Source organism: Kogia breviceps, chromosome 15 (assembly GCF_026419965.1).
Source record: "Kogia breviceps isolate mKogBre1 chromosome 15, mKogBre1 haplotype 1, whole genome shotgun sequence".
In the NCBI taxonomy this organism is placed as follows: domain Eukaryota; kingdom Metazoa; phylum Chordata; class Mammalia; order Artiodactyla; family Physeteridae; genus Kogia; species Kogia breviceps.
In genome coordinates this window covers 40,554,939-40,579,570 of record NC_081324.1, presented here as the reverse complement: position 1 = coordinate 40,579,570, position 24,632 = coordinate 40,554,939, and the positions used below count along the sequence as shown (strand labels likewise).

General features: G+C 42.6%; 1 protein-coding gene across 5 annotated transcripts in view; it reads left to right on the top strand.

The window, feature by feature from the left end:
• The first annotated feature begins 2,240 nt into the window (after nucleotides 1-2,240).
• Nucleotides 2,241-24,632, top strand: part of GALNT1 (polypeptide N-acetylgalactosaminyltransferase 1) — a 123,468-nt gene continuing 101,076 nt past the window's right edge. For 2 of the 5 annotated variants that reach the window (XM_059041364.2, XM_067016019.1), the window contains exon 1: nucleotides 3,149-3,206. The gene's annotated coding sequence lies outside the window, so the exon portion shown is untranslated. Of the gene's footprint in view, nucleotides 2,434-3,145; nucleotides 3,207-24,632 lie in introns of those variants that run through there. The other 3 variants (XM_067016022.1, XM_067016020.1, XM_067016021.1) reach the window with 3 other exon arrangements.

Sequence of the window (24,632 nt, the reverse complement as noted above, 5' to 3'; positions counted from 1 at the left end):
ATAGTGGTTGCCAGGGGTTAGAGATAGTGGAGATGGGGGAGGGGTAGGTGTGACTATGAAGGAAGTTCATGAGGGAGATCTTTGTGGTAATGGAATAGTTCTGTATCTTGATGCTGGTGATAGTTATGGGAAACTGCACATGCGATAAAGTGGCACAGAACTAAACACTCATATTGTACCAATGCCAATTTCCTGGTTTTGATATTGAACTATAGTTACAAGTTTATAGCTTTTTTATAAGTTACAGTTATAAGATGTAACCATTGGGGGGAAATGGGTGAAGGGTACAAAGGACTTTTCTGTACAGTTTTTACAACTTCCTATGAATTTATAATTATTTCAAAATAAAAAGTTATCCTCCAATTTTGATACTTGTGATAGTCATTAACGTTATAATCCAAATTTTTGCAGCTCTCTGCCTTCTGGGGACAATGCTGGGATTTATTGCATTTCCTTGCTTCTTTGAAAGTTAGATATGGCAGGTCGTTTGATTTGGCCAATGAAATGCATGCATAAAAGTGACACTTGGTGAGGAAGTGTTAGGAGACTATGTACAATATGCCACGTATCCTTCTACTGTTTCTGCCAAGGAGGAACCATGTGCTGCTCTGGATTCTTCTTCAGCCTGGGATGGACCCCACCCCACCCCCACCCCATCCCCCTTCCTCAAAGGACATGACTTGTGGGCCAGAAAGGACCTGTGTAGTTTTAAGCTCCCAGGATTTGGGGCTTTTGGATATAGACATCCAGTGCAGTAATACAACAATTAGTCACCATTACCTGCTTATGCCCCTTACAAATGCCTAAAATGTACTGCTCTTATCACCAGATCCAAAGCAAGGGACCCTCCTGACTGCTTATGATCCACACTTACCACACTCAGGACTGCCCTCACCATGCTGACATATGCCTATTGCCTGACCTAACCCATGATCACCACCCATCTGGCTATTTTCACTTGGTTTAATGTTTTTGAGGTTCCTCTATATTGTATCTTCCACATATCTTCTATGTATCTTTCATTGTTTTATTGCTGAATAGCATTCATTGTATGGACATACCACATTTTGTTTATCCATTCACCAGTTGCTGGATATCTGAATTGTTTCTACTTTTCAGGTATTATGAATAATGCTCCTATGAATATTTATATACAACCTGCTATATGAACGTGCTTTCAGTTTTGGGGGGTATATACCTAGGAGTGGAATCATTGGGTCATATGGTACTCTTACGTATAACTTTTGAAGCTCCTTTTTAACCAACTTCCAAAGTGGCTGTACCATTTCACATATCCATCAGAAATGCAGGTTAGGGTTCTAATCTCTCTAATCGCCTCAGCAACACTTGCTATCATCAGTCGTTTTGATTACAGCCATTGTAGTGGGTGTGAAGAGCTTTCTCATTGTGGTTCTGATTTTCATTTCCCTAGTCACTAAGGCTGTTGAACATCTTTTCATGCTATTCTTGACCATGTAAATATTTTCTTTGGTAAAATGCTTATTCCATTCTTTTGTCCATTTAAAATTCAATTATTAGTCTTATTAAGTTATGAGTTCTTTATATATTCTGAATACAAGTCCTTTATCAGATATACGATTTGCAAATCTTTTTTTCCCCAAGATACAAAAAAATCTTTTTTTTCCCTTAACACGGTTATTTTTTAAAAAGATACAAACTTCAAAGTGAAGTTCCCTTATGGTCCATTAACAGGCCAATCATGATTCACTTTGTTTCAAAATATTATGTAAGTACTTTTAAAAGCAACTTTTAACTTTTATTTAGAATACTTGGAAAATGTAGATAAGCACACAATAGGATGGTAAAATTCCACAGATAATCTTCAGTAACATCATTTCCTTCCAGCCTTTTGGTTCTTTCTGCGAACATACCTTTATTTAAAATATAAAAATGGGACCATTTAAATATTATAAACATTAGTGTCATCGTTGGCAAGCAAGACACAAAAACCTCTGAATGATTCAAGTAGAAAATTTATTAAAAGAACAGTTGGTCATGCCTAGTGAGTGACAGAGGACCAGGCTGCGTCTTCTCTTCAGGTTAAGGTACGGCTAGGTACTGGAATTAGTGCCAAGGAAGAGTGTTTCCCAAGGGGGCACAGTGGAAGGGCCCCTCTCAGAACTACGCGGGAGACACTGCCCTAAACAGCCCCCCATCCTGCGGGGGCCGGGGTTGTTTTTGTCCCCCAAGGCCTGGTTGCCTCTTCCGGCTTCGCCGGTCCGTGGCCTCCCCTCTCGCCGCCCACCCTGGGTCCTGGACCTCCTGCATCCCGGTTGCCGGGCGCAGCGCTCAGCTCGGCCAGACCAAGGGGCCGCTGACCGTCCTCCAGCTCCGAGTCCTCGTCTGCCGCTCGCGGGTCAGGAACAGCCCTGGCCTCGGCCCCGGGATCGATCCGAAGATCTCGTCGGCGCGGTGAGGGCACATCCCTTTCCTCCCAACCCCGCGACCTGCTCGACGTGAAACGGCCCGAGCTGTACTTCACTTGCGGCGGCAGCCCCTTTGTCCGTGCACAGGTTCAGGTGGAGACCACCCGGCCCGGACCTCACGGCTGAGCCCTTCGAAGACCCAGGCTCCCGCCCGGGACAGAACCGGCAGCGCCGCCCGGAGGCTCTCGCTCCGGCGCCCGGGTTCCGCGCCTCCCCGCGTGTGGGACAGGTAGAGGTAGAGGCGCCGAGAAGCCGGAACCTTCACGGCCCCGAGGGAAGCGCCGCGGCCCCGAGGTGGGCTCGCCGCAGGGGCGGGGGCGCCGCATCCGGGTGAATGCGCGGCGCCCCCGCCTCCCCCGCGCAGCCGCACGGGCCGCCGCCGCCGCCAGCACGCCGCGAGCGGGGAGGACCGCGCCCAAGCGGCCTGCGTGGGCGGCCTTGCGGCCCCGGACCGCCGCGCTGAGGCGGTCCCGAGAGAGCGGCAGCGGCGGCGGCAGCAGCATGCGGGGTGGCCCGGAGTAGCGCGCCAAGCCCGCGAGGCCCCGCGCGGAGGAGGGGGCAGGCGCGGCGGAGGCGGGGCCCGAGTCGGGCCCGCCCGCCCGCCGGGGGAGCCGCCGGCAGTGGTCGAGGAGGCGGCGCGGCGGACGGCGGCCCGAGAGTAGCGCCCGCGCTGCGGCCCGCGGGACCGCGCCGCGACCGCCCGGGCCGGCCCCGAGGAGCGCCCGCCGCCGGCGCCGCCGCCGCCGCGCGCGGACCGAGGTGAGTGTCCTCCCGCGCCCGGGCCGTCCCGGAGCCGCGGCCGCTGACGCGGGGCCGGGGGAGGAGGAGGGGGAGGAGGCCCGGCCGCGTCCGCGTCTCCCGTCCCTTTGTGGCCGGCGCGGGCACGCTGGGCGCGGGGTCCGGGTCGGGGACTCGGGGGCTGCTGGACACGCGGCGTCTCTGGTTGGCTGCTGCGGCGAGAAGCGAGTTTCCGTCCTAGTTTGACATTGAGTTAGAACCGTTTTTCTTTAGAAGACGGAAGTTTGTTTTATTGACCAAAATATAGCTAAATATGGCTCCTGGGTTCGGTCCGGCGGTGTGGTACTTGGAGCCGCGGTGCCAGGCTGACCCCCGCCCGGCCGGCGCGACGCGGGAGGGGAGGACACGCGGGCGGCCCGGGTTGGGGTATTCCGGCCCACTACCCGCGAAGAGGACCCGGCCCTGAATTAGCAGACGTCTGTTGATGGGAAGTAGCGGGCATTAGGTAATGTAGTAAAGCTTCCTGGAAGAATGAATGAATGAAATGTCATTTACTCATCCATAATCAATGCAATGCCCATTTAAAGATTTGCCAGGAATTGTGATGATTTGCAATGTCATTGCCTCTCTTACCTGGTCAGCCTTGCTAAGTGAAGGTCCCCCTCCTCCGAACTTGTGACCTTGGCCTCATTCGTAGAGCCACTAAGCTAACCGGACGGGCTTGGCATTTTCTGGCAAGTGAGGGCAATGGTCAGAGTAGTCTTTGTCATTGTGAACTGTTTCTGGAGGGCAGAGATCATACCTATGGTTAATATCAACACATTGATCTATAATAATTCTTGTCAAGAACTCTGAGAGGGTGGGGTGGGATGGGTGGGTATTTTGTCCTCATTTCACAAATGAAGTTGAGGCCCTAAGAAGTTGTAATTTTACAGGGCGCAAGCTAAGTAGCAGAGTTGGGATTCACACCTAGGTCTTATTAATCCAGTGCTCTTTACATTACATCTGTGTCTGGACTTGGGTTGTCCACTGTGGTAGCCACTAACCACACGTGGCTATTTAACTTAATTAAAATTAAAGTTTTGAAAATTCAGTAGCCACATTACAAGTGTTCAGTAGCCAAATGTGACCGGTGGTTACTATTGGTTACTATTAGTACTTGTCTAGACCATATATCCATTGGCGTATTCAGTATTTGTTGAGTGCCATATGTCTATGAGGCATAGTTTTCAGTCCTGGGTATAGTATGGTGAATAGGAGAGGCAAAATATCCTTGGTTTCATGGAGCTTGCATTTTACATGATAGTTTAAGGGATGTTTCCGTGGTACCTTCAGTGCTTTGCTAATGCAAAGTGGTTCGTGAACCAGCGGCAGCATCTCTGTCACCTGGGAGTTTGGAAGAAACGCAGAATCTCAGGTCCCAAGCCACATCAACTGAATGAGTATCTGTTAAAGTGATTTAACAGGTCACAGGTGATAGATCTCAGATCTCAAGTGATTTGTTTTCATACTGAAGGCCTTATTCAGAACACCAGTGATAACTGGGTTTAACAAATGTCCTGATGGATTGTTTGGTAGGGCTCTTAAGCCAACTTTGAATGCCTTGGGAACACTCATCATTTACACAAATACTTGTTAAATGCCTGGCTTCTGTAGTAGAGTGTCAGCTTTATGAGAGCAGAGATTGTGTCTTCCTTTTCCAGCCATGTATCTTCAAAGACTGCACAGTGCCTGGTAAGCAGTAGGCACTCAGTAAATGCTTCTTGAATATATTAATGAGCCTGTTCAGAAGTCAAAACTAGTTAATCCCAAGCAATTCAGGCAAGGTAATATTCAGGGCAGAGGGTAAGAACATAGGACCAGAATCAAAATGAAGGTAGATCTGTGTGTAGCTTTTCAGCTCTAAACCCCAGCTACCCTGGCCTGAGTTTCATTTCCTGGTTCCCTTGCATGCCCTATCTCTTTCTCTTTTTAATAATATAAAATAATATTTATAAATTTGAATCTTAATCATATCTTAGTGCCATATACATATGTATATGTGTATATATATTTTTTAAAAACTAAATTCCAGACTTTATTAGGATTTCACCAATTTTCTCATTAATATCCACTTTCTGTTCCAGAATCCTGTCCAGGGTACCACATTGCACCGCATTGCATTTAGTCATCATGTCTCCTTAGTCTTTGGTCTGTGGCAGTTTCTCAGTTTTCCTTGTTTTGTGTAACTTTGGTAGCCTTGAGAAGTACTGTCCTGGCTGTCTTCAGTGGGCAGCTTTGCATAGACCAGATAGGATCATCTAATACTGGGAAAAGGCTCTCATATTCAGGAAAGTAAGGCCCTGACAGGAATAGCTATTTCTGCTGATATTTGTCTGTTTATGTAATATATACATCTATTATGCTTCTGTAACAACTTACAACTGTAGTACTTTGTTTTCAGTAACAGATTCTTGGGATACAGTTCTTAATTGGTTGAGATTCAGAAGAGTGTTACAACATTGCAAATGTGAACCACTATTTTAAAATATACTGAGTTTTTATTTTATGATGGGTTAGAGCTGGGCTGAGGTGGAGGAGCTAGGAAAAAGGAGAGATTAGCTAAAAGAGGCAGTGGGTCAGAGAGGGACCATGGCGCACGGAGTGGCAGATAATGCAGGAAAGAAGACTGGGGCAACTGCATAGAAGGGAACTAGAAGTGAATACTTGCTGTTCGTTCATTGACTCAGTTAATATTTATTGGGCGCTTATTGTCTGCCAGTCCAGTGCTAGATACTCAAGATAACTGGGGTTGGACAGCATTAGATAAACATGCAGGTAAGTACATAATAATTAAACTTGTGATGAGTGCTAGAAAGAAAAGGTAAAGGGTGCTGGAGAGACTGTGTTTGTGTGGTGGTGGGGAGCTGCTTGCTTTTGGTTGGCTGGGTTAGTAAGGAAGTCTTCTCTCATCTGCATTCCACCCTACAGCTTTTGCGGACCTTCCATTGTTACCCTCACACTGCTTATTCCATCTTTTTGTTATTTCACAACACACACACCCCTTTCTTCATAGGCACTGTGTTTATTTTAGCTCCGAGTCTTTACATATGCTTTCTTCTTCCCAAGACATCCCATCTCCACTTCCACTTGTGGAAGTGCTACCTCTTGTTCAAGGATTTGCTCAAATCTCATCTCCTTTATGAAGGCTTTCACTGTTGATTGATGCCTGTGTTTGTCACTCTACTTAAGTTTATGGTGTTTGAGGGTACGGATAATATTTTACATTTATATCTATGTGTCCACAGTCCACCACAAAGCCAAAATTAATAAAGAGTTGTTAAGAAGGTAGATCTTTTCTGAAGTGTTAACATTTGGGTGATGAATCTTAGAGTAGTGAGTGAAGGTCCAGTTTTGGGCTTTTTTTGGTGTGTGTGTGATGAAAGAAAGTGCAGCATTTATTTCAGGGCACCAAGCAAGGAGTTAGGGACAGCTAGTGCTCAAAAAGCCCAAACTCTGGGCTTTTTTAAATTAAACTTTTTTTGGTGGCATAATTGTAGATCCACATGCAGTTAGAAGAAATAATTCTGAAAGAGCCCATGTACCCTTTACCCAGTTGCTCCCAGTGGTATCATGTAAAACTGTAGTGCAGTGTCAGACCCATGAGAGTGTCATTGATATAGTCGAGATACAGAACATTTCCATCAGCACAGGGTTTCTGCATGTTGTTCTGTTATAGCCATACCCTCTTCCCTCCCAGTTCCGTCCACTCCTTAAGTCCTGACAATCACTAATCTGTTCTCTATTTCTATAATTTTGTCCTTTCAAGAATGTTTTATACATGGAGTCATATAGTAAGTACCTTTTGGAATTGGCTTTTGCTCCCCACGCCCCTCCCCCCCAGCATAATTCTCTGGAGACTCATCGAGGTATGGGGTGTATCAATAGTTGCTTCCTTTTTATTGCTGAGTAGTATTTCATAGTATGGATGTACTTTTATGGTTCTTTTAACCATTTACCTGTTGAAGGACATTTGTTTCCAGTTTTGGCTATTACAGCACCATAGGTTGAAAAGGCAACATTGTTTCCTCCATTGAATTGCTTTTATGTCTGTAAAAAAAAAATCGGTTGGGTATACTTGTATGTGTTTATTTTGGGGTTCTGTGTTCTGTTCCATTGATCTATGTGTCCCTCCAGCAGTATTGTACAGTCTTGGTTACTGTGCAATATAATAAGTCTTAAGTAAGTGTAGAATGATTCCTCCCACTCCATTCTTTTTCAGAATTGTATTAGCTGTTCTTTCCTTTGCTTATCCATATAAATTGTAGAATAATTTTGTTTATATTTATAAAAAATCTTACTGGAATTTTGATAGGAATTGCATTAGACCTGTATATCCATTTGGGGAGAATTCATGTCTTACTATGTTGTTTCTTCCAGTCTATGAACATGGTATGTCTCTCCATTTATTTAGATCTTCTTTGATTTCTTTCATTAGCGTTGTGTAGTTTTATCATACAAGTTCATGTTTTGTTAGATTTTGTTAGGTTTTTGTTAGATTTACATGTAAGTATTTGTATTTTGAACAATTGAAAATGGCATTGTATTTTACAAGCAGCTCATGCAGCTCAATATCAAAAAAACAAACAACCCAATCCAAAAATAGGCAGAAGACCTAAATAGACATTTCTCCAAAGAAGATATACAGATTGCCAATAAACACATGAAAGGATGCTCAACACCACTAATCATTAGAGAAATGCAAATCAAAACTACGATGAGGTATCACCTCACACCAATCAGAATGGCCATCATCAAAAAATCTACAAACAAATGCTGGAGTGGGTGTGGAGAAAAGGGAACCCTCTTGCACTGTTGGTGGGAATGTAAATTGAGACAGCCACTATGGAGAACAGTATGGAGGTTCCTTAAAAAACTAAAAATAGAACTCCCATACGACCCAGCAATCCCACTACTGGACATATACCCTGAGAAAACCATAATTCAAAAAGAGTCATGAACCACAATGTTCACTGCAGCACTATTTATAATAGCCAGGACATGGAAGCAACCTAAGTGTCCATCAAGAGATGAATGGATAAAGAAGATGTGGCACATATATACAATGGAATATTACTCAGCCGTAAAAAGAAATGAAATTGAGTTATTTGTAGTGAGGTGGATGGACCTAGAGTCTGTCATACAGAGTGAAGTAAGTCAGAAAGAGAAAAACAAATACCATATGCTAACACATATATATGAAATCTAAAAAAAAAAAGGTACTGAAGAAGCTAGGGGCAGGACAGGAATAAAGACACAGACATAGAGAATGGACTTGAGGACACGGAGAGGGGGAAGGGTAAACTGGGACAAAGTGAGAGAGAGTAGCATTGACATATACACACTACCAAATGTAAAATAGATAGCTAGTGGGAAGCAGCCGCATAGCAAAGCACCGAGATCAGCTTGGTGCTTTGTGACCACCTAGAGGGGTGAGTTAGGGAGGGTGGGAGGTGGACACAAGAGGTTGGGGATATGGAGATATATGTACATGTATAGCTGATTCACTTTGTTATAAAAAAGAAACTAACAACATTGTAAAGCAATTATACTCCAGTAAAGATGTTAAAAAAAATAGTATTGTATTTTAAATTTTGGTGTCCATATATTTATTGCTAGTAGAGAGAAGTTTATGTTGATCTTGTATCCTGCAGTCTTGCGGAACCCATTTTTTAGTTCTAGGAGTTTTTCTGTAGATTCCTTGAGACTTTCTAAGTAGACAACCATGTCTTGTCTACATAGGGGCAGTTTTATTTCTTCCTTTTCAGTCTGCATGCTGTTTACTTCCTCTTCTTGCCTTATTGCACTGGCAAAAACTTCTAGTACTATGTTTAATAAGAATAATAAGAGAGGACGTTTTTGCCTTGTTTCTGATCTTAGGGAGAAAGCATTCAGTCTTTCACTATGTTTTGGGTCAGTCTCTGCCAATCCATAGTGATGCTATTGGCTAGAAATGACTGGCACTCAGCTGGGCCTGTGGTGAGGCCCCGCACAGACATTTCCCCTTCTGGTGCCAGTTTTGTGTCTGGACTGGCCCTTGTGCTCTTACAGTGATTGTAAGACACACCTCTGCAACAACCATAAGGGAAGTTTGAAAATAAAAGGTTTATTACTTACAGGTCCTGGAGGAGGGTACATGGCATGCCTGAGGCCACACAACGAGGTTGTGGGTAAAGAGTGCAGACCTGGGTTTCTGCTTTTTTGGGGGTTGATGGTGAAGGGCCTAGGGTTTTGTGGGTTCTCTCTTTATTGGTGAATGTAAGACATAAGAGCAGGAATTAGGGCACAGGAAGGGAAAAGCAGGCTGTCAAATGGTCAGTTATCTAATGACTAGAGCTTTCTTAAAGAAAAAACAAAAAACCCAAAAAACGTAACTTTATGGGTGGGGTGCCATGGCTCTTTATCTAGCTGTGTAGCTGGCAATGTGTTTATTCAAGATGGATGTCTTTGAACTGGATGCCTGGGAAATCAAAAGCTTAATGTCAGGCATTTACATTGTACAATCAAAAAAGCTAATGTCAGGTACTTATACTACAGACTGTTAAGTATAGTGTTAACTGTAGGGTTTTTCTAGATGCTCTTCATCAAACTGAGGATGTTCCCTTCTGTTCCTGTCTCTCTGAAACTTTTTGTCATGAATGGGTGTTGAATTTCATTAAGTGCTTTTTGCACATTGATCTTTATATGGTCATGTAATTTTTTTCATTAGCCTATTGATATGGATTATTTTGATTGATTTTTAATTGAGCCAGCCTTGCATTCCTGGAATAAACCCCACTTGGTCATGGTGTATTATCCCTTTTATATTTTGCTGAATTCTATTTACTAATATTTTGTTGAGGACTTTTTGCATTTACATTCATGGGGGCATTTAGCAGTATAAAGTTTCCTCTAAGCACTGTTTTAGCTCTGTCCCACAAATTCTGTTTTATTTTTATTTTCACTCAGTTTAATATATGTTTTTATTTCCCAGAGACTTCTTTGAGCCATGGATTACTTAGAAGTGTGTTGTCTGGTTTCCAGGTGTTTGGAGATTTCCCTGTTATCTTTCTGTTTTTGGTTTTTTGATTCTGTTGTGGTTGGAGAATACAATCTGTATGTTTCAGTTCTTTTAAATGTGTTTAGGCTTGTTTTATGGCTTAACATATAGTCTGTCTTGGTATATGTTCTGTGGACACTTGATTAGAATGTGTTTTCTGCTGTTGAGTGGAGTGTTTTATAAATGTTTCATATATGTTGATTAGATTCTGTTGGTTGATAGTGTTGTTGAGTTCTTCTATACCCTTGCTGGTTTTCTACCTAGGTATTCTGTCAGCTCTTGAGAGAGGGATGTTGAAGTCTCAACTATATTTGTGGATTAGTCTGTTTCTCCTTTTAGGTTATATCAGTTTTTAGCTTTACATATTTTTCAGCTCTCTGCTGCATACACATTTAGGGTTGCTGTGTTTTCGTGGTGGGTTGAAACTTTCTGTCACTACATAATGTCCTTCTCTGTCTCTAGTAATTCTCTTTGCTCTGAATTCTACTTTTATCTGATATTAACATAGCTGCTACTTTTCTTTTTTCTTTGATTGCTTTCCTTTAATTGTTTGGCTGTTATATCCTTTTCCATTCTTTTACTTTCAACCTGCCTAAACTGTTATGTTTGAATTAAGTGTCTTGTAGACAGCATATACTTGGATCAAGTTTTTTAGTTGATTCTAGCAATCTGTCTTTTTCATTGATCCATTTAGACCATTTACAATGATTGTCATTATTGATCTGTTAGAGCTTAAGTCTACCATTTAATTTTTTGTTTATTCCCTCTGTTTTTTGTTTCTCTGGGTATTCCTCCACTGCTCCTTCTCCCAGCTTCCTGTGGGTTACTTGAGCATTTTTTTTTTTACAATTCCATTTTAATTTATACTGTTTTTGAGTATTTCTTTGTATAGTTTTTTTTAATTAAAAATATTTTTACTGGTTGATTTAGGTATTACATTATATATACCTGGCTAATCATTGTCTAGTGGTGTCATCCTTTTTCCTGTTCAGATGAAGCGCAGAAACCTTACTTCCCTATACATCCCTTTACCCGCCCACATTTTAATACAATTGTATTTATTTCTTTTAAAAACATTTACAAGTACACTAGACACTGTGTCATAGTTTTTGTTTTCACAAACATAAATGAGTAAACTCAAGGGGAGAAGGAAAGCCTATTTGTCTATTTTTGCTTACTGTGTTTTCTCTTGATGTGTGAGGATTCCTTCTCTTATCATTTCTTTTTTGTTTTTAAGAACTTCCTTTAGCCATTCTTAAGGGTATGTCTGCTTGCCACAGATTTTCTTTGTTTTCCTTCATTTGGGGATGACTTGATTTGCTCTTCATTCCTGAAGGATATTTTCTTTGGGTATAGGATTCTGTGTTGATCTTTTCTTTTAGCACTTGAAAAATGTTGTACCACATACCTCTGGCCTCCGTGGTTTCTGATGAGAAATCCACTGTCTGAATAGTTTTTCCTCTGTAGTTAAGGTGTCTTTTATCTCTCACTGTCCTCAGGATTTTTTCTTTATTTTTAGTTTTTAGAAATTTAATTGTGATAAATGTTGGTTTGGATTTCTTTAGGTTTATCCTGTTTGCATTCACTCAGCTTCTTGAACCTGTAGGTTTGTGTCTCCGAATTTGGGAAGTTTTCACCATTATTTCCTGAGTGCAAGTGCTTTTTCAGCAAACTCTCTTTCTTTCTTTTCAAGACTCTGATGACTTGAATGTTAGATCTTTTGTTATGGTCCCACAGGTTCCTAAGGCTGTCAGTTCTTGTTTAGTTTATTTCTTTCTGTTGTTCAGTTTGAGTAATTTCCGATTTTGTATCTTCCAGTTTCTTTGTCCCTTCCATTTTGCTGTTGAGTTCATCAACTTAGCTTTTTATTTCAGTATTTTTCAGCTCTAAAATTTCCATTTTGTTCTTATTTGTATCTTCTGTTTCTTTGTTGAGGTTATTTGTTTTATTTATTTATTTTGAAATTTCTTGTTGAAGCATTTGTGTCACAGCTGCATTATAATCATTCTCAGATAATTCTGACATCTCTGTCATTTTGGTGCTGGTATTTATTAATGTCTTTTTCGTTTAGTTTGAGGTCATCCTGGCTTTTGGTATGGTGAGTGTCTTTTTGGTTTTTTTAATTAAAACCTGGAAATTTTCATATTCTATGAAATTCCGGATCTTATTTAAGCCTTTGTTTTAGCTGGCTTTTTTTTCGACACCACTCCAGCAGGGGTAGGGGTGGCATGTGGTGCTACCTTGTTATTGCTAGGAGGAATTAGAAGTACAGCCTCCCCACTTGGCCTCCCTTGATTGACCCAAGAAGTAGAGTGTTTTGTTACTGTCAGATGGGGTTAGAGGTTCAGGATTCTCAGGGGACATGATATGGAAGGGTCCCTTGTTAGCAGCTGACATGGGTGAAAGCCTGGGCTCCCTACTTGGCCTCCTTAGCACCAGTCTAGTGTGGATGGGGTTGGGGTGCCTTGTTACAGCCTGGTGAGTATATGGAAATTTAAGCTACGTACCTGACCTTTGCTGGCCTGGGTGGGCCACAGTTTTTTCTGTGGTTTTTGTCTGAAGTAGAGTCATTTTTTTCCCTTAGCGTTTTCTGTCTTGCTGAGATGTCCCTTCTTTGGTCCTTTGGCTAGAGAGAGCAGGCTTTTATTGGGCTTTTTTTTTGGTCTGTGCCTGTTGGCGTTTCCAGTTGGCCAGCTTCTTCACTTCCAAGTTTGGGGTATATGAGGCAAAAATAAAACCCAGGGTAGTCACCATTGTGTTGTTCCTCAGGGCCTGAGGTCTTGCCATTCTGCCTTCTTCTCCCTACATTTAAGAGTCTTCTTATGTTTGTTTCATATGCACTGTCCAGAATTTTTAGTTGTAGTTAGTGGGAGGAATAAGGAAAGTTACATCTACTCCATCTTCCCGGAAGCAAATGTCCCTGAAGGACCAGTTTTTTTAACATTTTCCCTTTGTCACAGGCTGATTCTTTTCTAACATATGTGAAGTATAAATTATAAGAAAAAGGAAATTAAAAGCCTACAATGTATAACTTAAAATCTTTTATTGTTAGATTCAGTAGATGTAAAAGTTCTGTAACATTGCCGTCAAAGTTTCTAAGTGCTTACTGTCAATCTCAGTACTTACTCTTCATGGAGTAGGTGCAAGCAGTTTGCTGTCTAAGGACCACACTTTGACTAGCACTGCCTAGGGTATGACTACTTGATTCTTTTTGAAACTAGAAGTCAGTGATTAGCCATTCAGTTTAGTTTCTCCTCTGCTATTTTCCTTGTATTTTTGTAGGGATGTCTTCAATGTGAAACCCTTTTAATCCTTAAGGAGAAGGAATGTTTTAGGGCAGCTGTTACATTGGCGATCAGAGTTCAGAGTGCACCTTTGATTTTATGTGACTTATTTCTCCTTTAATTTTTAGAGTTCTTATAAAATGGTATAAGTTACAGAACAAATTCCTACAAATGTTTATAAGAATCCTTTACAGTCATTGTAATTATAACTTCTAATGTTACATAGAGAATATATGGTGGTTTTTGGTTCTGTAAAGATGTGTAAATATAGGTTTCTGGTATGTAATCTTTTGGTTGGTGACCTTAGCTATGGGATAAACACTAAGAGAGACTAGATAAACCCTTTTGGGGAGCCTTGAGGTGAATTGAAGGTAGTTCTTTAGTTTAGATGTCATGGTTTTTGCTAGATCTTTGTGTCCTTGGTAGTTACGACTTCCTTCTCATTAAAAAAAAATTTTAAGTATCAGTTCAGTTATAAAAAGGAGTCGAATTTGCATTTGTTGGTAAAGCCACATGCTGAGTTATTGGATTGGTCTTTGGAAATTGCACATTGCAGTTTATATTTATTGTTTCTCTTAAGGTTAAAGAGTGAGTGAAATTTTCTGGGAATGTTGTAACTCTCATTTTTCCATCTCTAGGGATTCGTGAGTTGTCAATAAACACTCTTCTAGTATTTACCAGTCCCTGTGTGTGGCAGGGGTTGTAGAGGGTAAGTGAGGCCTGACTGCTTCAGAGAGAAGTCCATATTCTGCTCATAGTCAAGCCACAGAATTAGTTTTAATTATTTTAAGTGTTTCCATGCACAGAGAGCACTACCTGATGAAATAGGACTGTTGTAGGGAGAGCAGCCATGAGAGTTTCAACTTCTACCCAGAAATAGGGGCATAAGAGAACTAAAACAGTTTTGCCACTCGGTGTGGAGAATGGTGGTAAGATGGTCTCTGATCTGAAACTTGGGAGAGGAGTGAGAAAGTAGAGGGAAGAAGAGGATGGTTAATTGTAGACTAGGAGTCTCTGAATAGGGCTGGAAATCCTATGATGAGCAGCCTCTGGGGCATTTCAGTGCATGAGCTATAAGGACATTCCTGGAGAGAAAGGAGCTTTGTGGTAGAAGCTTTCGACTGGAGATGTCCTTGAGTTAGAGGAAGAGGTGTAATACTGGCAGCTTATCAGCCATTGTTTATCAGCTGATGGTGTGGGCTTTTACCTCGGAAGGGGAAGTTTGAGGAGTATTAGAGAAACAAGGAGTTGGTTCAGATAGACTGGGATGTAAGCTATTGACAGTTGGAGATGGTGCTGCAAAACACAAATAAGACAACGTGTGTAGTGCTGATCAGTGACAGGCACTATTCCAAGTGTTCTACATATACTAGTTCATTTAATCGTTACAACAGTCCTTGTAACTACTCTTATCATTACCACCATTGTTTAGATGAAGGATGGAGGAACTGTAGCCCAGGGAAGTGAAGTGGTGAAGCTGGGATGTGCACCTTCCCTGTGTCTGTGCATTTAACATGGCAGTCTGGCTCCAGAGTTTATGGTCTTAACCACTAAGCTAGATTGCCTGGTTAGAATAGTGTGGACAAGATTAATAGGGTCTTTGAATACCAAGCAGAAGAATATGGACATTATTTGGAGGACAGTAGGGAGACATGGAAGGATTTTGATGGGACTATTGATTAACATCAGAATTGAACTTTAAAATATATGTAGGTGGGTGATTTTATTTTAAGACTAGAAGTAGGACGTGAGACTAATGCACCAGTCTAGTTGACCATGTATACAGGAACATATAGCTGCATTTTTAGAGATGGAATCAGATGTTCTTGTCAGTGGATGAAGGAAAGAGAGAAGTCAGTCACTTGACCTCTAGGAGAATATCACCATTAACAGAAATGGAACAAAACAGGAGAGTTTGTTTGAGGATAGTTACTGAGTGTGTCTTGAGACATGTCCAGTTGTAGGTGCCAGAGAGGGACTCCAGGTGGAACTGTCCTGTGGCCATCGTAATTGTGGAACTTGATCTTGGCAGGAGAGGTCGGTTCTGGAGGTACAGATAAGCATGAGCAGCACGGAGATGGTGATAATAGGGAGTGGTGGAGAGGGCCAAGAAATGAATCCAAGGGGATGCTTACATTTGGGACTGCAGAGAAGGAAAGAGTCTTTTACATCGCCATTGAGCAAATATTTATTGAGTGTCTGCTGTGGGCCAGGTTATGTGAATACACAGTGAACAAAACAGACGTGGTTCCTGTGCTTGTTGATCATATAATCTAATGGGGTAGACAAAAATAGAGACAATTAAGTGAATAATGGGAGTTTTCACAACAAACAAACAAAATAAATAATGGGGAAATGATGTTTCAGCTGAGACCCAGAGGTCAGAAAATATTTTAGTATAGAGAGTGGGGCAAGAAGATTCCAGGTAAAAAGAATGGTACATGCAAAAGCCATGTAGCAGAAGAGGACTCACTCTGTTTAAGGAACTGAAAGATCACTGTGGCTGAAGGGCCACTGGTGCAGTGGAAAGTGAGGTGAGACGCAGGGAGAGAAATTGGCAGGGATGATGGGACGGGTGATGCAGGACCTTAATCCCAGTGCTGTTGGAAGGCTCTGAGCAGGAGAGAGCCCTGTCTCAAATTTTAGGCAGATCACCCTGCTGCAGTGTGGAGAATGGATTCATGCAGCAGGTAGGATGGGTGGAAGAGAAGCGTGGAGACCAGCGAGGAGACTTGCAGGAGGCCTGGACTACAGTGGTGGCAGTGGGTGTGTGTGAGGCTGAGGACGGCTCTAGTGTCTCTCTCAGTAAACTGCTCGGGCCCTCCCTGTCCTTCCCCCTCAGTGGTGCTTTTTCCTCTATCACATCATGTATCATGTTGATGCTCAGTTTATCCATCTGTGTTCCTTCTGGGCTGTGACTTCCTTAGGCAAAAGTAGGGACCTTCACTTACTGGTCTCGTAAGCACAGGTGCTTTCCAGCTGAGAAGTGAGCGGTAATGTTGAATAATAAATCAGCATGCGTACCTTTCGAGGTGCAAGAATGTGGTCAGGTTTAGACTGAGTCTTTTTCCTGTTTTTTTTTTCCTTGAGAGAAACTCCAAGACCTGGGCTGGCTGGTGGCAGTGTTACAGGGGAGAGCGTGCTGACTATGGGGCCTGTGTGGCCTTCAGAGGTGTTTTCAGGTGCCTGGCCATTGGAAGGTCAGGAGGAGAATTAGAAGAGAACTGAGTCAGGAAAGTCTTGACTTTGGGGGAGGAGGCCTTGTGAGGAATGACGGGCACTTCTGTCCGGTGCTGCTGGGCAGGCCGGAGTGTGGAGATACTTGCTCTGCTCCCTGCAGTTCCAGCAGCGAGGTGATGGCAGAAATCGTATTACAAGGTGATCAATGGTGATGGCAGGTGGAGCTAGTTCCCTAAGGAGCTGGAGAGGAGGAGGAGGGCGGGGCTTGATCGGGGCAATCGAGGCGGGTGACTTCTAGGACAGGAGGAGCGGAGCCATTGCCTGTAAGCAGTGGGAGTGGCCTGTGAGAGCAGGGGCCCAGCTCCGGGCTGACTGGACAAGGAAGGAGGGTTGTGGTCGGAGGGGACAAATGCCCCCGCTGGAGGGGGTGGCCCCCCATCGGCTCCGAGGACTTTGCTCTTGGCATGTGCTCCCTCCCTGGGGGCAGAGGGTTCTGTTTTCCCAGAGAAGCCAGGAATCCTGATTTTGTTTTGAGTGCCAAGTCCTAATGTTTAAATGTTGGCAGTTCATTTTTAAGTATCTGGTTTTGTGGGGAAAGGAGAGAGAAAACCCTCATCTCTGACAGTTATCTCAGGAGAAAGGGCTGGTGAGTGTGAGAGGCGGGAGGAAAGCGTGTGTGGAACAAGGCTTCCGAGGCTGTGGGAAGGGATGCGACTAAGTGTGCAAGTGGAGGGCACCGTCCTTGGGGAGAGGGAAGGGCTCTGAGAAAACAGAGGGCGCGTGAGGTGCGAGTGAAGTGCGAGTGAAGTGGAAGGAGTGCGGGTCTGAGGAGGAGAGACTTCATGGAGCTGGGGCCAGGACCGCGTGGTGTGCACACGTGGTTGGCTGGGCTGTGAGGTGGGTTTCCGGTGGACCCAGTCAGCCTGGTGTCCGGACTTTCTCTGTGATGTTAATATCCTGGAAGTCAAAGTAGAACAAAACAGTGAGACTTGCCTAGGGTTAGGACTGAAAGGCCAAAAGGTCCAGTGGGTGAGGGAATTTTTGTGTGTCAGGAGGGTGAAATAACAAAGGTTGTGTGACTTCTTGGTTGGTAGCTGAGTACGTGGAAGGTGGGGTAGGGGAAGAGGAAGTGGCTCAGGGGCAAATGGAGAAGGGCAGGTTTGGTGGGGTGAGGATTGTGTGCGCCAGATGGTGGGGGGACTGTGGCCAGGTGTGGTCTGTGTCTGGGTTTGGTGTGGGCCGAGGTATCCGTGTGAGGTGTGGACAGGCAGGTTGGTGTTGGGCCCTGAGACAGAAGACAGAGCACCAGGATCCGGGCCACTGAGGATGACAGTGTTAGAAGTTAGCTTGAGTGTTGCAGCCGATGGAGGATGGAGGGGATTGGAAGTGAGGAAGAAGGTGGTCGGTCCAGTGCTGACATCAATCCATTGGGGAAGGTTGGGTGGTGTCTTGAAGATCAGTCTCAGAATATAAGGTTACATATTTTGGGGGTGGGGCCTAAATGAAGTAGCAGATTTTGACTAATCCACAGTTCACACTTAACTATTACAATACTCTTTTAATATTATGGTAAATGTCCTATGTAGAATACCCTCATATATAACAAAAATGTAGTAAAATAATATGTAAGAAGATTGTGACTGATCCATTTTTTTAGGGCAGACAAAGTGGGGTCCACCTGCAGTTCACTTTACTCACACCCACAGCGATGCTTGATTGCCAATCCTGATCTGTTCTGTTTTCATTTACTAGCAGCTCCAGACTTGTGAGAAGTGGCAGTGACTAACCCAGTCATGCCATCACCTGGGCCCCTAGAAGTCCTTGCCAGTATCACTTTCTGAGGGGTCAGGGGCTCCACAAAGGTCTTCAGATTTCCCTTAAACTTTCAGCAGTGGAAGACCATTGGCTTTGTTTAGTAACCAGACTGTAAGCCTATGGCAGCAAGCTGCTGCCTGTTTACTTGCCACCTTCCAAACAAAACTAAACAAAAATGATTTATGAATTTAGGGATGCTTTCTTCTCTCCATATGATGTCCACATGTTTCTGCATAAAAATACTACTGGGAGAGTAAGGAGACTAAGGCCATTTTTTTGCATTATTAAGTAATGGGAATTTTTTAAAAATAGAAGTTAACATTTACATGGTAAAATAGCCTGACAGTACCAAAAGTTATACAGTCAAAAGTAATTCTTCCACCCCAGTATTTTTTAAAAATTTTTTGTGGTACGCGGGCCTCTCACTGTTGTGGCCTCTCCCGTTGCGGAGCACAGGCTCTGGACGCGCAGGCTCAGCGGCCATGGCTCATGGGCCTAGCCGCTCCACAGCATGTGGGATCTTCCTGGACCAGGGCACGAACCCATATCCCCTGCGTCGGCAGGTGGACTCTCAACCACTGCGCCACCAGGGAAGCCCCCAGTATTTTTTTTAAAATTTGCAGATGGAAGTCATAGATATTTCTGGGCCAGATGAGAGTTGCCTTAATTTTTTTTTTGTAAATTAGAATATTATGAAGAGATATAATAACTAGGCTAGAGGGGAAAGAAACCACCAGTTAGATGCGATTTTCCGGTAGGCATTTTTTAAAAGTTAAATTTGGGGTACATTTTGAGAAATGGAAGAAGGTAGGACCAGGGAAAACAGGAGAGCTTGGGGAAAGAACTTAGGACACTGGGTGTTAGATATAGAAGTTAGGATAGATTATGTCAGAGCAGAAAGAAGCATGAAGTCACTTAGCACGGGTTTATCTGAGCCCTGAAATGGAAAAACTTTTCTCCAGACACTCAAAATGGGAACTAAAGACAGTAGCTAGATTCAGATTGGGCAGGAAGGTGGAAATAAGACAAATCAAAGTAGACAGGGATCTAGTGATGTAGGCTAGGATAGTAAAAATAGAATTCCAGGAAAAAATTGTTGAGGACTTTAAACCTGAACCAAGCCAGCTGGATAACTTATACTGTTCTCTCACCTCTGAATAATCTCTGCCCTTACATATTATTGAGGTATAATAGAGTTTCGTTATGAACATGAACCTTTTACATGCTAAAGTGTGCTGAGCTAGGGAAAAAGGATTTTCACCAGAGACAGGGAAAGTCTCTCTCTTTATATTTGTATAGATTGCAGCAGTGAACCTGAGTAGACATATGGTTATACAGTCTCTGCAAGATTATACAAGGCAGGGAGAGGTGATTCTCCAAAAGGAAATTAGGATGGATGCTAGGCAGCTGAAAAGAAATGTCTCCTTTTCAATATTAAAGATTTTCATGATTCTTAAAGGGAACCCTCCTACACTTTTAGTAAGAATGTAAATTGGTGCAGACACTATGGATCCAGTATGGGGAATCCTCAAAAAGTTAAGAATAGAACTACCATATGATCCACTATCCCACTTCTGGGTGTTTATCCAAGAATAAAAAACACTAATTCGAAAAGATATATGCACCCCTATGTTCATTGCAGCATTATTTACAATAGCCAAAATATGAAAACAACTTAAGTGCCCATCAACAGATGAGTGGATAAAGATGTGGTATATTGAATACATACACAATGGAATACTACTAAGTCATAAAGAAGATGAAATCTTGCTATTTGCAATAACATAGAGGGACCTTGAGGGTATTATGCTAAGTGAAATAAGTCAGAGGAAGACTAAGTACCATATGATTTCACTCATATGTGGAATCTGTAAAAAACAGAAAACCAAAATAAATGAACAAACCAGCCAAAACATATATGTGTGGAGAACAGAGTAGTGGTTACCAGAGGGGAAGAGGTAGGAGGAGGGTGAAATGGATAAAGGGGATCAACGGTATGGTGAGAGATGGAAACTAAATTTTTGGTGGTGAGCACCCTGTAGGGTATATAGAAGTAGAAATATAATGTTGTACACGTGAAACTTATATAATGTTACAAACCGATGTTACCTCAATTAAAAATTTTTTGTAATTCTTCACACTGTAGTAACTTACTTGTATAAGACAAATAATAGCTAGAACTTATTTAGTGCTTTGCTCAATACAATTTATACTGTGTCTGATATCAGCCCTTTACATGCTGCTTATTTAATCATCACAACAATCTTTTAATGTGGGTAACCACTTGTGTGAACTTACCTGATAATAGGTGTGAAAGCCAGGTGCAAACCTAGGTAGTGTGTGCTGCATTGCCTCTATGCTGTTTAAAAAATTATTATGAATTAGTTAATGCTTTTAAATAAAATTGAATTTTATTAATTTTAGTGTATGTGCATATTTTTAAATGGTAGTACCATGTATTTCTTTCTCTCTCACTCACACACAAATGATGTAATTTATTCAGAAGGATAGTGAGGCAGTTCTTCAACTTCCCGAGGCTTCTTGGCTGTAGATTAGGAATCACTGGCTATCCTTGTGTTGATGTGCAGTTCTCTCCCAGTCATGGCTTCTCTTCTCCCCACTGTGTGGCCATCAGTGGTGGCCCTGAGTAATCTAAGGCAATCATGCTAGTCCCATCCCCCTTGCTAGGGATTGATTCAGAAATAGGCATGTTACAGTTTTAGGCTGAGGAAAATCTGCTGAAGCTTATGGGAAAGACTTTTATCCTTGTCCAAGGCATGGGGAAGTGGCCACTCTCTTTGTGTAGACGTTGTCAGATTTGACTGTGAGGCTCTGAGCTGCTGCAGCAATCTTGTTAAACTCAAGGAGGAAACCAGCTCCAGAAGGTGGCTGCAAGTATTGCAGAGGGATGGAGCGAGAGTTTCTCGGCTGACAACTCTGAATTCCACCCTACCCCTGGACTGACAGTTATGTGAGCCAGTAAATTCCCTTATGTTTAAGCAGTTTGAGGTGTGATTTCTGTTCACTTACAGCTAACGGCATCTCAGCAGATGTCATGATGCAGAATTGCACTGGAAAGAGATAACGAGATTCCTTTTGCTGGATGTTCAAAGTAAAGTCATCAACATACTGTTAAATAGGCTGGTCCCCTAACCTGGAAAGGTAGAAACTGCATGAATTAGACTTAGAGGACCTGGATTATAGTTTCTAGTTTGCCATTAAGAACCTATGTCACAGACCTAAATTTCCCTATTAGCAATAACAAGAAGGTTGCCCTGAATAAGCTGTAATGTACTTTTCATCTCAAATATCCTCTATTTTGGAGCCCACAACAAATATCTAGTGAAACTTAATTAGGAATTAGGATTTTTTTTTTTTTTTTTGAAAAACAGTGAGCCATCTCAGATGTTTATTATAATTTAGTAGCCCCAAGGCAGTCTCTTTCTACAGCTTGTATGTAAGTAGCAGTAGTAAAGTTTTTAACAGTGTTTTTAAAACTCCCCCCCGCCACCCACGAGGACTTAAAACCAGTAGCTTATTTATTTATTTACTTAAAATTTTTTTTTTTGGTTTCTTTAAGATTCTTCAGATGGTTCATATGCTCTCTCTTTACTGTGGAAATTTTCAAATGTATATGGAAGTAGAATAGTATAATGAATCCCCATATATTTATCTTCTTACCTCAGGAATTATCAACATTTCGACAGTCTTAAAACCAGTAGCTTTTAAGTGCTTATATAGTTGGCTCTTCTAGCAGAGACTTTTTTCCCTGGTAAACTTTGGAGCTAACTTAGGTCTCCCTTGCTTTAAGGTTTCAGTTGTCTGCGTATGTTTATTTAATACTGTTTTTTTTTTTTTTAGCATCAAAAGCAGTTACAACACTGTGAAAAAGAAGTCTTTATATTAGCAATTGTGCTCAAACAATTATGCATATTTAGGCATTTATATTTGTACACATCACGGTAGTATGAGTTATGCTGTACTAGCATGCAACCCTCAAATCTCAGTGGCTTATATACTGGTTGGCTGGGGACTCTGCTCTGCCTCATCCCCCTCTGGGACCCAAGCTGAGGGAGCAGTTACCGTCTTAAATGTTGCCAGCACTGGCACAGAGGGAAAGAGAGCAGGGCAAATTGTGCACTGTTTCTTAAAGCTTCTTTGTGTCATTTTTTGTTCACATATCAGGGGCCAAAGCAAGTCATATGCATAACCCATATTTTAAGGGGATGGAAAATCGCAAATCTACCATGTGCCTGCCAGGAGAACCAGAAATATTTGATGGACAGCATTAATGATTATCACAGTATCATGACAAATATAAAATCTCTTCTGCCTTTCAACTTTATATGTAACAGCCAAGGCTTTAAATCTTGTTTACACTCATGGAACAAGTATAGTATATGTCATGGTATTAAAATTAGCCTAATTGTTTTATTAGCGCTTGTTTATTTAAAAGGCACTTTCAGCCTAGTTATTTAGAAAAAGTCTTCAAGAGAGGAAATACCAGTTTTGAGATTGTATCCCTGACTTTTTCTGGAAACAGACTTTTCACTTCTCTCAGGTGATGCAGTAGACCAGGGAAGGGGCAGGATAATTGGAGCTGCTTCACTTTCCATTAGAGGCATCTTTGCCCTGCATCTTTTAAAAAGTAGCATTTTGGATTTGCATTCTGACATGGATAAAATCCTGGGTCAGACCCCTGGAATATTTCAAGTGGGGTTCAGGATTCGATATCAGATCTCTGTTTATATCTTTTGCTTTTGGAGGCTGGGATTTAAACAACAGATTCTGACTATCCTGTGTGAGTTATGTCAGTCATAGCACTGGCCATATTTATATGACCTTCTGCAGGAAAATGTTACTCCCCCCCCCCCCCCCCCCCCCCGTCTCTGCTCAAAGGTGCTCTTGGCTGGTCATAATTTTAAAGCCCTCAGAAACGTGCACCAGACCAAGGCAAGACAGCCAGGCCAGTAGCAGCTACTGTGATAAGACCTGGCTTGAAAAGATAAGTGAGGCCAGCTAGCTCCTTTCTCATGCAGAGAATTTAACTTCCAAGACCGAGAGGCTCCTGAACCTGTGAGGAAGCCATGAGAGAGTAAAAAAGCCATGATCAATTCTGGCTGCTGGGGGCCTTTGCATTTCTGCTTCCCTCTGTGAGCCCCAGCCCTGTGGTCACTTCTGCCCAGCTTGGCTTGGGATTCCTGGGTTCCTTGCATGTTCTGTAGGATAGGATTAGTTGGGAGTACTTGTTCCAGAGACCCAGAACAAGGGTAGCTGAGGCAAGAAGAGCTACTTCTCTTTCGTGTCCAAGTCAGAGCAAAGACAGCTCATTGCTGGGGTGGCAGCTCCATGGCTCTCTGGGATCTTGGTGGCTCCAGCTCTGTTCTCTGCCATCCCAGGGTCTAGTCTTCATCCTCGTGGCCTGAGCTGTCACATTCTCGTTCCATGCAGCAGGATGGAGGAAGAGTAGAAGAGAAGGCATGCTCCGTCTGGTCCTTTTTGGACACCTCTAGAAGTTGTACACAAGACTTCTCTCATATCAGTTAGATCTTCACTGACGGGGAGACTGGGAAATACATTCTTTGACTAGCTGTCCATGTGCCTTGCAAAAATTGGGGATTCTGTAACTGCAGAAGAGGGCACAAACAGTAGACACCTCACAATCTGCTTTGTGTATCTTGAAAGTAAACTCTGTTGCTTGAGGCTGTCTCCGTGCCTTGGTATGAAAGTCATCTAAGTCACCTCTCAGAATGTCCTTCTTTCATTTCATGCCTGTTTGTACGTACTCCACTAATTGTTTTGGCCAAACTAAACAAAGATTCATTTGTTCATTTACTAAAATGTTCTTTTGTTAGTGTCCGTTATGCACTTCAAGTACAGTCCTGGGTATTGAGAAGACACAGAAATGAACTAATATGAGGTCTCTGCCCTCAAGGAGCTCACAGTTTGGCAGAGAGAGATGTGTGAGTAAATAGTCGCGCTGTTGTGTGATAAATGCAGTAAAGAAGATCCTCATGGAAGATACAAAGTATACCCGCTAGGATGGCATAGAAGCATGCTGGCTGCATCTTCCCCCTTTCTTTCTTCAAG